Below are 13,586 nucleotides of genomic sequence, written 5' to 3'. Positions count from 1 at the left end.
CATTAGAAATATTCGTAATTTCCTCGGAAAGTTTTAGAAATGGTATGTATGTTGCAGTTGAATATCTCTCAATGTTGTGAAGGATTCAATATCCAAAGTCTTTTCACAAAAGTTGCTCGGACGAAGAATTACACGATTGAATAAGGGAGCAAACACCCTATCACTACGGAGAAGCTTCCGCGAAAAACCGGGGAAAATCAGCGCTGTTTACGTTCAAAAGCACTGCATCAAACGTTGAAAACACGTTTCCGCCCCATCAGATAAAACATTCGCAACAAGAAGCGACTATCCACTACGCGAAGCCGCCATCGTCGTCATCGTTGTCGTAAACAACATTCATAATTCAATTCCACGAACAGACGTGCGCTGCGAGCAATTTAATCCAACACTTAGCGGCAAAGTTCCAACCGGTACTTTTAATCCCCATCGGGAGCAACTTTCAGCTTGATTGATCCACTCTAGCTGGAACGGGTGGATTACAAAGTTTGGTGGAGTGGGATGGATGGAAACATTTAAGATCCCATCAATGTTAGCCAAAAAGTTTTGATATATCAAGCTGAACCCATTCTGGAATATCTTTTATCCTTCTCATCAATACCACGCTGTGATACGGAAATTTGTGTTTGGCTGCGAAGCTTGCTTGATGATTACTGAAAACATCGACAAAAGAGCCATCAAGAACAGCAGTTTGAATACAGCTTTACAAAGTAGGAAGGACCGGTGGTGTATGGGCCGATCCAACTTAAATAAATTTCTGATTTGACTTACTTCTAAGAACTCGAATCGTTTCACGGTTCCCTGTGAAATAACTGTATAACTACTCCTACTCACACAGTGAGCAACATACCTGCAAATGAAAAAGAAAAGAAATCATGTAATGCAATATGGAAGAAAAATTAAAGGAAGGTATATATTTCATAATGTCTTGATAAAACACTGTTCGACCATTTGGCAGAAAATGGCAGCTCATAATATGATGAGAAAGGTGATTTATCAGAGTACCGATCCATTTTCAGCTCTTATCCTTCCGCTTTTCTTAGAAGTGAAATGCTATCAACACAATGGTGAGACACATTCTATGAAGAGGATAGGATATTTCTTTCACAGATCCAAAAAATTTCAAAAATTGATTAGACTGTTCAGATACCGCACGAAAGCATCCCTCGACCGGAAGGCGTCTGATCCTATTAATCAAATTGGACGTTAAAATGGTGCACCATTTGGCTTTTGGGCATTCACACACACAGAGAGTCTGGAATTGATAGCCTCTCCAAAGCATGTAATTGACCTCGGTAACCGAAATTGAATTACCGATTGAAGAGTTTCCGAGCTTGCTGCACGACCCGGGTCGTTCCTGGAGCTTTATAGAAAAGAAGAAAGTATCCCATTTAATTTAATCAATCTTCCCTGCCGGCTTAATACAGCTCACTGCTGTTCGATTTTACTTTCCTGCTACGGTTCGTCACGATTAGATTTCAGTTGCATGGACTTTGAACAGATGGAAATTAAATACCTTTGGGAGTGTCTCCTTCCAATGGGCGACAGGAGCGAGACGAAGTGTAGGGTCATGACCCATGAATAACTTAGCTTCGGTTGATTTTTATTTAAGTATTTCTAGCTACTGGATGAGGTTATGGTTCTCAATGAACTAATTACACACCGTCTGGTTCAGCTGTTAGCTAATGAGGTTGTGGTTTCGAAATTATCAACCGTGACAGAAATAATCGGACCTTAAAAGGAGAATATGTTTCACTGAGAGATGCATAAGCTGATTAGCTGATTTTTTCATCAGCCCTTGCGGAATGTATTCTAAGGGTAGTGCACGATGTGTGTAACGTATAATGTACGAATTAGTTGGCATGTACAATAGTTTAACTCCCGAAAGCACTGAGGGACTTTACTGATAAACCCTATAGCTCTTTACCACATTTGCACTGGGTAAGAAACTATATCCTTGAGGTTTAGCTCCCTGTGCATAGGTTCATCTATGAATGGAAAACCAAAAATCCGGACCCGCAATTGAAATACTGCAAGGCAGTTACATATCAAATAATATGAAGTTCCGTAATCGGATTCACAAAGATCACACGAATAATGTTAAGCACAACAGCGAATCTTGTGCTGTATCCAACTTATCGACAGTAGAAAAACTGGTTTTGGACAAATGAATTCAGGCAGAGCGACCATTCTAGCCAATTCGTCCGCTCCTACATTTCCAATAATACCGGAATGATCGGGTACCCAAAAAAGTTAGATAGTATTTGGAATGCTAAGTTCTCAATTTGAGTTCGACATGCGTTTGCTAATTTCGATCTCAAATATGCCGAACTAAGTGATTTTAGGGCAGCCTGACCTTCAGAGCAAATATACCTTGTTTTACCACAAAGTGTAAAGGTACTGGGAGCAAGTATATACTCATCCCAAGTAACCATTTGGGGCAACAGTCTTGTGTGGCTAGATGCACCATCTGTTGGGTTGCTGGTCCAGATCTCTTGGGAAAGATCCACTGAATGTAGTTGGGTTTGAGTCTCTAAGTATTGCCGGACAACATTGCCCGAAGGCCATGCAAACTCTCTTGATTATGAAATTTATGTGAATCTGTCAATTGTTTTTTAGAATCAAGAATTACTTTAACGTACTTAACTTGATCTGCGACTATAATTTCAGGGTAACAGAACTGCAACGGACGAGCTCCGGTTGTAACTCTTCGTTGCGTGAAAAGCACCTTTGTTATATTTGGATTAACTGATTTTCCGACTTGAAGACAGCATGGCTCAACAACAAATAAGGTTGACTGCATCAAATCAAAAAGTGCGTTAATGCAAATGCCGGTGATCGATATATGATAATCATCGGCGAAACGATATGTCGAAAGATCAAACTCATTTAGTTTCTTCAACAAGCCATCGGCGACATTTTTCCATAGAAGTGGTGACAGCACACCACCTTGAGGACATCCTTTTTTTTAATTCTCAATCCGCACCCCTCTTCATATTGTAACAAATGCCAAAGTTCAGATGCCAAGTTTCATCTCATTTGGACAATTTTAGACCCACGCCCACATCGCTTAAAATTTTTGACATTGGCACTATGCGAAAATATGAGGAAGAACATATTAAAGGTTACAACTGAGGGATTCCATGAGAAACCGGCAGATCGCAAAATATGACCATCGTCGATTCGAACGAAACTTTACATTTGTGATCGGTATATGAATCTCCACGATTTTCTCTGGTAATTACAGTATTCTAATACAAGAGCAATTTTTCAAAAGGGCGTAGACATTTCTACGTGTAATAATTTCAATTTTTTTTGTTCGATTGCACTATTTTATACAGTAAAACTATCTGAGAACGAGTTACAAAGAATGAATACTTCTGCACGAAAAAAATATACACTGAAAAAAATGTGTCATTTTTCACAAAAACAAAAATTTATGATAAAAATTCAAATTGCAAAAAAACCCTTTTTACGATTTTTTTACATTTTGTCAACAAAAACCTAAGGAGAAAAGAAATATTTTGAATGTAATTTCATGATGGAGAAATCATCAGAAAAAAAGTTTTTCTAACAATAACTTTATACATATTTTTCATTTCCATACTAATTGACATACAAAACTGTAATTTTATTACGGAATATAATTCTAAGTATCATTTTAAATTAAAATGCATTTAACAAATATCTTCCAAAATGCGATAATTTTCGAGATATTTGGAATTTCGCTCCAACAAGAACAATTAATTCATGTAATTATTTTCTTTTTAAAAGTTATTCGCGTTACCCCATCATAAATTGTCAAAAGTCTAATGATTATCGTTTTAAAGACATAAGCTTTTTCAGTGTATTTGGATCATGGAGAAGCTTTAAATAAAAAAGTTTTCCTAACAACAACTTTTGACAAATTTTCATGATTCATACTATTTGCAGTCTAAAGTAGAATTTTATATTGGAATATGATTCTGAACGCCATTTTAAATCAAAAATTCTTATAACAAAAATTTTCTGTAATGTAGTTCTCGAGATATTTTAAATGTTGTTTCAACAACCCAATTATTTTGTTTTAATACGACCTTTTCAGAAGTTATCCGCGTTTCTACATCAACAGCATCAAACAATTAGTTTTTCGTAAGGCCCATAACATTTCATGTAACTTTCCCATTGACATCAAGGCCATATTGTAAACCATTTAAAAGCTACATGAAAACAACCAAAATATAATTCAACCATATAGTTTAATCATCAGATCCTATAGTTGTTGTTAGGAATTTTTTTTATTTAAAGCTTCTCCATAATTCAAATACACTGAAAAAGCTTCTTTTTTGTCTGTAAAACGATAAACATTAGACTTTTGACAATTTATGATGGGGTAACGCGAATAACTTTTAAAAAGGACTTAATTACATGAATTATTTGTTCTTGTTGAAGCAAAATTCCAAATATCTCGAAAACTATCGCATTTTGCAAGATATTTGTTAAATGCATTTTGATTTAAAATGATATTTAGAATTAAATTCTGTAATAAAATTACAGTTTTGTATGTCAATTAGTATGAAATTTAAAAACATGTATAAAGTTGTTAGAAAAACTATTTTGGTGATAATTTCTCCATCATAAAATCACATTCAAAATGTTTCTTTTCTCTTTAGGTTTTTGTTGACAAAATATAAAAAATTAGAAAAAATGGGTTTTTTGCAATTTGAAATTTTATCATGAATTTGTTTTTGTAAAAAATGGCATAAAATTTTTTTCAGTGCACATTTTTTTCGCGCAGAAGTATTCATTCCCTGTAACTCGTTCTCAGATAGCTTTACTGTATAAAATAGTGTTATCAAACAAAAAATTGAAATTATTGCGCGTAGAAATGTCTACGCCCTTTTAAAAAATTGCACTTGAGTCAAAATCTTATTGACTGTGGAAAATATTTAGTCTTCCATGCCGGTTAGACCTGTAAAGTTTTATCGGAATCTACGATATTCGGTCACGATTTTAGAGATTTTCAGGCGGATCTTCGTGGAATTCCTCAACGGTTGAAGTAGCACTAGGAATGTTGCCTTTATAACTTTTTTGAAAAGGAAATATTATTTGAATAAAAACATTTCAGTTTCATGAAAAACCCTATTACTAGAGTTTCCGGTCACGTCACCATGGTGTTGTCCAGTGGATATGAGAGCTTTCTTTATTTTAATTGCTTCAACCTTCAGGGTTTAGACTGGTGATACCGAGGATAGACTTCCGGAAGTGACCGATTCAAGATCGCGCGAGCGCGAGGGTTTGTAGGTTCACGCTTGAGACCTTATCACCGGGATGTTATTGTGTTGGCGAGACCGCGGGTGTAGATTGCGTGGATGATCGCGAAGGGCTATAGCATTTGTACGTTAACGTATTTACTGCGTGTATGTCACTTCGCGTGTGTAAATTCGATTTTTACCGTGTGTTCATTCACATATTCGCGTGTGCTTTTATATGATCGTCCGAGGACCGTGAGTTTTATACTTAATTTTCAATGTACGGTTCAGATGCTAAGAGCGAGTTGGTTCTCCCATATCACTAGATTTCCTGGCCACGTCGCCATGGAACGTGTTGTTTAGTGTATATAAACGTCATTTTTATTTGTCCAACTGAAGGCATGAGGATCGAGGGTAGAAACTTCCGAACGGGACCGATTCATGATCGCGCGAGCGGTGGGTTACTGCTTGAGACCGTGTTTGTAAATCTATAAATGCCAAAATTTTAATCACTTAATTACCCGGTTGCTTTAATTTTGGAAAGATCGCGAGTGTAAGTATGTCTGGATGATTGCAATTGCATGTTCGTATTTGTGACCATGTTTGTGTTATCGCGAAGGACACGAGCGTTTGTAAACGTATTTGATAAAGATTGTGAGATTGTACGTTTAAAATGGAAGAAAATATGCAATTTATTGCGTTAGTGAGAGTATGAATCTGATTTATGATATAGTAATAAAAGGAAAGATGAGTCAAGCAAAAATAGATGGAGTTGTAACACAAATATAGATTATTTTTAGCACGCGTGGATAATGCTAAGGCAGAGTAAATTGATCTATAAAGCGGGAAATATAAAGATTTTCTATACTATTGAATAAATAAAAATATATTAACTACAGAAAGAAATAGATATTACATGCATCAAAACTACTTTTAGGTGTTTGATGATGTGGATTTGATTTTTTTTAAAAACTACGTGTTTCAGTTTATTATGTTGGGCTAGCTGATAATTAACTAGGGACTGCACAGTGTGTTTAAGAAAGAGGTTCCATCCGTAAGAGATTGTCATCCGTGTTTCTGAAAACAGCGAGTCCGATTGGTTATAAACGAGTGTTACTCACCATCTTTACAAGCCAGAGCAACAGTTCGAGCGAGTTAAGAGGTAAAAACACCCACCTTTAGTCTGATCATCTCTTATATATGACAGTTCATTGGTCCGAATGGAATGAATCGATCACTATGTCCAAGATCAAATGAGTCTTCGATCAGCTGAACCAATATGCCCCCTCCCTATTTGAAAGTAGAAACACCCATATCAGCTGTCCGCAACAAACACTCGATCAAATGTTTATGAGTCATGAGATTCACAGACCAAAGAACCAGCACTTGCTCGGATCCCCCACTCTTATCCACCAACCAGAAGTACGTGCCCTTACACTCATCAACGAAGCCCAGGGAACCTGAAGTACGCATGACAACTTAAAAGAGTATTGCAGTTTCGTGATCCTGGTGCTCGATTTTGGGTCAGTGTAGCAGTACTGCACAATCGCTTCGTCCATATTGAACACCAAACCGCGTATAAGGCTATAAGGCTTTCCTCTTAGAGATTTTGAGTCGTCGAATTGGAGCCGCTTGTCTTGTTCCTATTCTTATTTTCCGTCTTCTGAAGTGGTCAATCGGTCTATTAATAAATATGACAAAAGGTGCTAACAGCCCACATGTATCCCTACTCAAACGAATGGATCAATTCACTTGTAAATAGGATCATACATCAATCAATTAGATATGAAGACATCCTTATCAACGAGAACGGGCCATGCGAGACGAAGGCTCAAAGTCCAGCAACAAAACCGTCCCATCTCAGCAAAATATTTACTGGGGCCTGTCCCTAACTCATTGAAAGGCACATTTAATCATAGATCGCTTATTGCTTGATAACAAGAAACATCAGTCGTTATCCTACTCAGACAAAACAATACGTATTTCTCCTGCATAATAAACTACCCATGTATCAGTTCCTAGCTTATCAAACTGAACAAATAAATATATAGGTACTTTGTGCAGCGGCTGATCAGTTTGGCACTGTTTTATCGCCGATGCGATGTGATATCTCAACCAGAATGCAAATATCCGAAACGGGAGATGTTTAGATAAGACCAGAGTTTGGAAAGTAATAAATTACAATTATAATCTCAGCTACCAATTTTTTTGCGCATAAAGATACAAGACTAAACATAAAGTATGGTTTTTTGGTGCTTTGGATTCTCCTCGTCAGTAACTAACACCAACTTAATGCTAGTTGTTTACTGACGAGGCGAATCCGAAACACATAAAATACCATACTCAATCATAATATTATACGATGACATATAAAAAGCACACAATCCTTCGAAAATGAGGACTGTCAGGTAATCAGGTGTCACATTTCATTCATGATTATTCATATTAAGTATGCCTATTACATGATGTGATGGCCAGAAGAGTAGATAATCGGCTCCTCTCACCTACATTACAACAAATTTCGAAGTAGTCTATCCTCTGACCTTGCACAAACAGAAGCAAAAAATTGCTAGACAATAGACACCAGTGAATTAAGCCAGCGCTTTGTTCTACATCCAGTGCACAAACCATATTGTATCGTTGTCCCCGGCTGCGCAGTGAAATGAGTCTGCCAAAGGAACCAAAATTCCCTTGCTTCGGGATAACGCGATTTAGAATGACTTTAAGAAGACTCGTGTTAGACCCACCCAGGAGGTGGAACAACTGGTTAAAGCTCGCGGAAGTTACGTACATTCAGCTACACAGCGTACAAAACTGTGTTTTGATTACGTTTAGGAATTTAGCACAGGCACAAAACTTCATGCAACACGTGGTCAAATTTAATAACACCAGAATCAATATCCCCGAGTATATGGAAAACGACATGGTTATCCATGGTATCCATGATTTGGCACCGCGCACTAAAGAAGATTACATCAAACGAATTATGTTCCAATACGGAGAAGTGAAATCTATTACGAATGACAACTGGAGAAATTTTTTCTTCGATATTCCCAACGGCGTTCGTACCGGAGGGAATGCGAGTTACTAAACCAATACCTACTTACATGACTATCGAATGTAAATCACCGAAGGATCTATAGGCAAATAAAGCTGATAATATATCCCGGGCAGACCTCAACATGCCAATTCTGTAACCAGACAGCCCACTACGGAAAAACATGCGCAGAGGCAACTAGTCAAAGCTCATCTACTACAGCCAACTGTAACAAGCAGCCACCGACACTTACAGATGAAGCAAAAACAACGACCCAATTGACCAATAATGAAGGGACAACGACCACGAGAACCGCTCCCAAACCAACAATTAGCATTACCAATAATAAAAACAAATGCCGAAGAAGACGGAATTACAATAGCGACCCGTAAGCTCAAGAAACATACCAGAATCTCTGATCGTGAACAGCAAGAAATCAGGACGTGAGCGATAACGCGAGAGAAACTAGGCTGAATGACCTCCAAGCTGCGCCGGATGAGACAACTAATGCTTCACCGCCCAGGAAAACGATCTCAATTCGCAGTAACAACCGCTTCAATAAGATCGTGCTGACAGACATTCTTGATATTTCTTATTTTTACTTATTGTACAAACTTAAAAGATCCACGGCTCAGTTGTGCTAACGCATTGAGCCGTGTCAAATAAACATTCAGCAAAAAATCGAAACGAAAATGACCACCATGCTAGTTGAGACAAATCTTACACCGCTTCCATCGTATAACTACGTTCATTCGATACACGTCTGACAAAACCTTAGTCTTGGCAGAATCGTAAACGACGATTCGTTCGATATCATGCTTTACACGGTTTTTGTTGCATCCTATCCACTTCGGTATGACTATAAAGAGCCTGTTTCCTTGTTCGCTTGTCTCTTCGTCTCATCCTGACCAAACACTTTGCATCCGGTGTGTACGCAAAGCTAGAATTCGCTGCCGTTGTCGCTTTTCCTCATTCGAAATTTTGCTGACCAATTCTTGGATGAAAATCGGATTCAACAAGTGACGCGCAGGATCCACTGTCCATAAGTGTTCACTCAGTTGTTTGACCGCGTTGTTTAGTGGTGTGAAGCTTGCCCACTTGTCCGTTTGTGGCTATTCAAAGCTGCTTACCTTCTCAATGTGGCTTAGCTGCAACTGTTCCGAGCATTTTTGATTACTTGTGCAACGACTTTAGAAGAGGTTGACCTCAGACATACTCCAGTGCTGAACCCTTTAGACAACCTTAAAATCGCAACGGATTGGTACTAGATCGAAATATTTGCTGGCCTTGTTGGATGTTTGAATAGGCGCCATAGAGTTACCACAATTTTGGTTTCCAAGAGAAAATTGGAAACCCATCGATCCCATAAAAACATGGTGTATGGTGTATTTAAGGGTTATTAAGACCATTTTGTGGCTTTTTGATGTCAGCAAAATTTTGCACGCGTAATATTTATGGTCATTAAAGAGACTGTGTGATATTTGAAACATTGAGAATTCGCTCGGGAGTTTCTTCACTAGCCCACTTAACGCAACCAGTGCAACCTTACTTGATCTGGCAAGCGGTTACTCCAGCCTGTCGCTGTTTGTAATCTCCGAAAGGGTTTCTTCGTTCTTGGCCCCTAAGGCGTTTTATGTAAACATCTACAGGCGCAACGGTATACCTCCTCCCTGTTGGTCATTAAAAGTTTCGTGCTCTACGAAGAACATCTCCTGGCGGACCTCTTTTATCTTCTTCATACTACATAGGTGTTCCATCTTCTCCTGTAATACTTCTGAAGCGATTTTTCTCGATCCCCTGTTCACGAAGCTCCCGGTCCATATGCATTTCCGTTTCCGCGCAGCTTCCAGTCTATACGCATCCATCTTTTCTTCAACGCGGTATTCATTTCTATCTCTTTTTCCTGCAACAAACATTCCACTTCATCTTAAATTTTTTTTTGCGCGGTGGGAGTGATACCAGTGCTCACATCTGTTACAGATAATAATCTCTTCGATTTGCGTTGATACCTTTCTGCGAGATTCAAACGACGTCGTAGTGCAATGCAGGGTAGATACGCCCATCGTAATTGAGAATATCCGAAATCTCGATTCGCGTTATTTGATTTTGAAGTCGAATCCAAGTTATGGAATGAGGATGATAATGTTCAAAATAGTTGGATTATTCTAGCATTAAACTAAACGTATAAATAGCTTATTCTAAAGAAGTGTTTAAAAACTGGTATCTATCCGTATATATGATATATCTGAAAATTTCATATAACGGATGTTCCATCCTATCAATTCAAGTCAAGCGTCGATTTATTCATCCAAATATATGCTGACGTCATTCGATATGAACGTTCAAACAAAATTTAATTTCACCGCATCTCGGCGGAAGTCATAACCGCTGCAACCTACATTTCCCCTCCCCCGGAACGCTCCAAATTCCGATAGACATACAATATTTACTATTTACCTTTAACTTCGCCTTCGCCATCAGTAGATCGCTTGTGCAGTGCTGATAACGTTTCCGGTTACACTCGGTTCCCATCGGAATCTCTCCCGTAATCGTTCATTGCCTGCAGCGAGCGATTCCTCCGGTTATATCCAGCAGCGATCACAGTGTACGTCGTAGTACCGTACAATGCCACCGATAAAAAATAACACCGAATATAACAAATACCTAAAAGGAACATCCAATCCGCCAGACACTCGATGATTCCAAAAAAAAAATAATAGCTATTATGTACCTGGCGCGTACACGAAAGGGTTTAAAATTGATTTCCATTTAATTGCACACGTATACAATGTAATATTTTGTACATGCAAAATAGCAAAATAAGTCAATCTTTGTGACCAACCACTTCACTCTCACCACCTCAACCTTCTCGTACTTACAGGTAACTTTTCACTAAAAATCAACATCTAACGGAGTTTACATTTACACATCTCTATCAACCTGATTTTTTTGACGAAACTGATTATATCAAGAGTGCTGATTCAAATGGACCTTAGTGACAAATGTAAACAAACTGAGTTATTTGCAGCACAGCATGTGATTACAACATAGCTAACGAATACCGAAAACCAGAATTCATTATACCCAGTATTTATCAAAATAACAAGCATTATATAAAAAGTCGCAAAGTTTTCATGATCATATTTTGAAATTTTGCACTTGAGACCTTTTAAAATGAAAGGACCTATGCGCGAAATATTTCAAAACCTCTGCAACTGTTCATAGGCGCCATGCAAAAACGACGCAAGATTCATTTCATTCCATGTTTTCCCCACTGCACATAGGTACCTAGTAAAAACGTCCTAAGCATCAAAATAAAAGAAATTATTTTCTTCTGTTCATGCGACTTATTTTCGAAGTTGAATTTAGTAAGTATAATAAATTAAATGATAATTAGAAAGCTTAGTTATTTTAAAGTAACATGCCATTCGTTGGTTTTAACCACTTCCAGCCAATGATTTGTTAATATAAACTAAAGTTTCCCGCATTTTTTTCTGCAAGACTTCTGTTAAATCCAGTGCAACTATTTACCATAGTAATGAAGAACATTCGTATTCCGGTGCTCATTTTGTCGAAAACTTTGAAGAAATTCAATATTCGTCGTAAGAGCTACCTTTGCTGAAAAAAGCCGTATGTGCAGCGTCGTATGATTCTTGGGCCCGAAAAAAAGACCTATGTGAAAGGTCCTATAATTTTCAAAAGGACGCATCATTCTCAAGCGCTTAAAAACTACATAAGCACTAAACATTTCATGTTTTTAGCATTATTTACCTAAAGAGCATAGTCCTTAGACTATATTGGCATAATTGTTCCATCAAAACGCATATTTGTTCTCTAATAGGGATTTGTTTTAGGTCCATGAAACTTCAGCCTCGTTTTTCTCAGTTCGAGCTCAATGTCACTTAGGACCTTTTGAATAAGTACTCTTGATATATTAATGCCACCAGAAGCCAATCCAAGTAGGTAGTTCTCATATCAACCTTATCACGTAGTGTTATTAATCTTTTTCCAAATCAAATCCAACAAAAATCACGCAAACAGCACCAGATTCCTGAAAGCTTTTGACAGTTCTGCGGCAGATTTTGACAGTTTCTCACTTCCACGGTATTAACCGTGCTACTACACAAATCCGAACCGTGGGATCAGGGCGTTACGGAATGGGAGAGCATCAGTGAGCAGCAAATGGTTCTCCAGCTCAATGTAAAAACTGGTCGCGGTATATTGAAAATTATTATTGAATATCGTATTCAGCAGCAATCTAATCAAAATGAAAACATATTCTCACACTACTGCGACTTTCGCTAACAAAACAATATGCTGTTGTTCATTAACCAGCCATCCTGCTTGATGTTTCCCTTGAAGTTTATTCCGCAAACACCGCCGCCACCTTCAACGAAACAAACTTGGCACGAATTTCCAATAAGAAACGGCAATGTTATCACTGTATATGTACGTAGCAAACAAAACACAATCGTTAATACCAGCGTAGAAAAAGTGATGATTCATATGAATACGATCACCCCGATCATGTATTGGTAGAATATTCTTTTTCGACAGCTTTCGTTGCACATCACACGATAGTACGATTTTTCAACTTTTCCGGTTCCAGCTAATAGAAAAACCACTGTCGTTTTCAGCAATCGAACTCGACGGGATCACTTATTTCCGTACACTGCTTTGCCACTGTATTCATGATAGTACAGAATGGTTCATCCTAATTGCACAGTTCCAATGGAAAACAGATAAAAACTCAACTCTTACCAGCAGGTAAAGAACGGTACCTTACACGCGAAAAACACTAGCGTAAGATGACAAGTCTTGTGACGGTCTGACTGTTTCCAACTCGCACGGATTCTCCGTGGTGCTGCTCTTCTGATCCGTTAGTTTGCTTTGGTATTGGTGTGAAGTCATCGCGGAGCTTTTTCGGTATCGAAAAAAGAGAGCAGGGTTGCGTGAATATATAAAATTGCGACATAGGCTTTAGAGCATCAAGGACGGTGGTAGCTTGCAAGAATGTTCAAAATAAAATAGAAACTAACACGAGTAAGTATTTTAATTTTATATTTTCGATTTAAACATATTAAAAACTCGCACGAGAAACGGAAAAATGTTAAGGTTCGAAACTTGGTATTTTGAATATAATTGAAGTAAGTAAATAGTGAAAGTAGTTAAAAATACTTCTGTTGCACTTAATCAGAAACTTAATGTAATTAACGTCGATGTGTACGTACTTAAAGTATTTAGAGTACATTTAGACGACAATTAAAATATTTTGCGTATTTAAAGTACGAAGGTGCCGATATGAGCCAAATCTGTTAAGT

The 13,586-nt window shown here is 37.8% G+C and overlaps 1 protein-coding gene across 10 annotated transcripts in view; it reads right to left on the bottom strand.

The window, feature by feature from the left end:
- Nucleotides 1-13,145, bottom strand: part of LOC131691432 (beta-arrestin-1) — a 253,193-nt gene extending 240,048 nt beyond the window's left edge. For 3 of the 10 annotated variants that reach the window (XM_058977819.1, XM_058977822.1, XM_058977812.1), the window contains exon 1: nucleotides 11,108-11,211. The gene's annotated coding sequence lies outside the window, so the exon portion shown is untranslated. Of the gene's footprint in view, nucleotides 1-11,107; nucleotides 11,212-13,020 lie in introns of those variants that run through there. The other 7 variants (XM_058977821.1, XM_058977820.1, XM_058977823.1 and 4 more) reach the window with 5 other exon arrangements.
- Nucleotides 13,146-13,586: the final 441 nt, after the last annotated feature.

The sequence above is a fragment of the Topomyia yanbarensis genome, chromosome 3, assembly GCF_030247195.1.
Source record: "Topomyia yanbarensis strain Yona2022 chromosome 3, ASM3024719v1, whole genome shotgun sequence".
NCBI lineage: Eukaryota > Metazoa > Arthropoda > Insecta > Diptera > Culicidae > Topomyia > Topomyia yanbarensis.
Note: the sequence above shows the minus strand (reverse complement) of the source record. Positions and strands in the feature narration are given on the sequence as shown.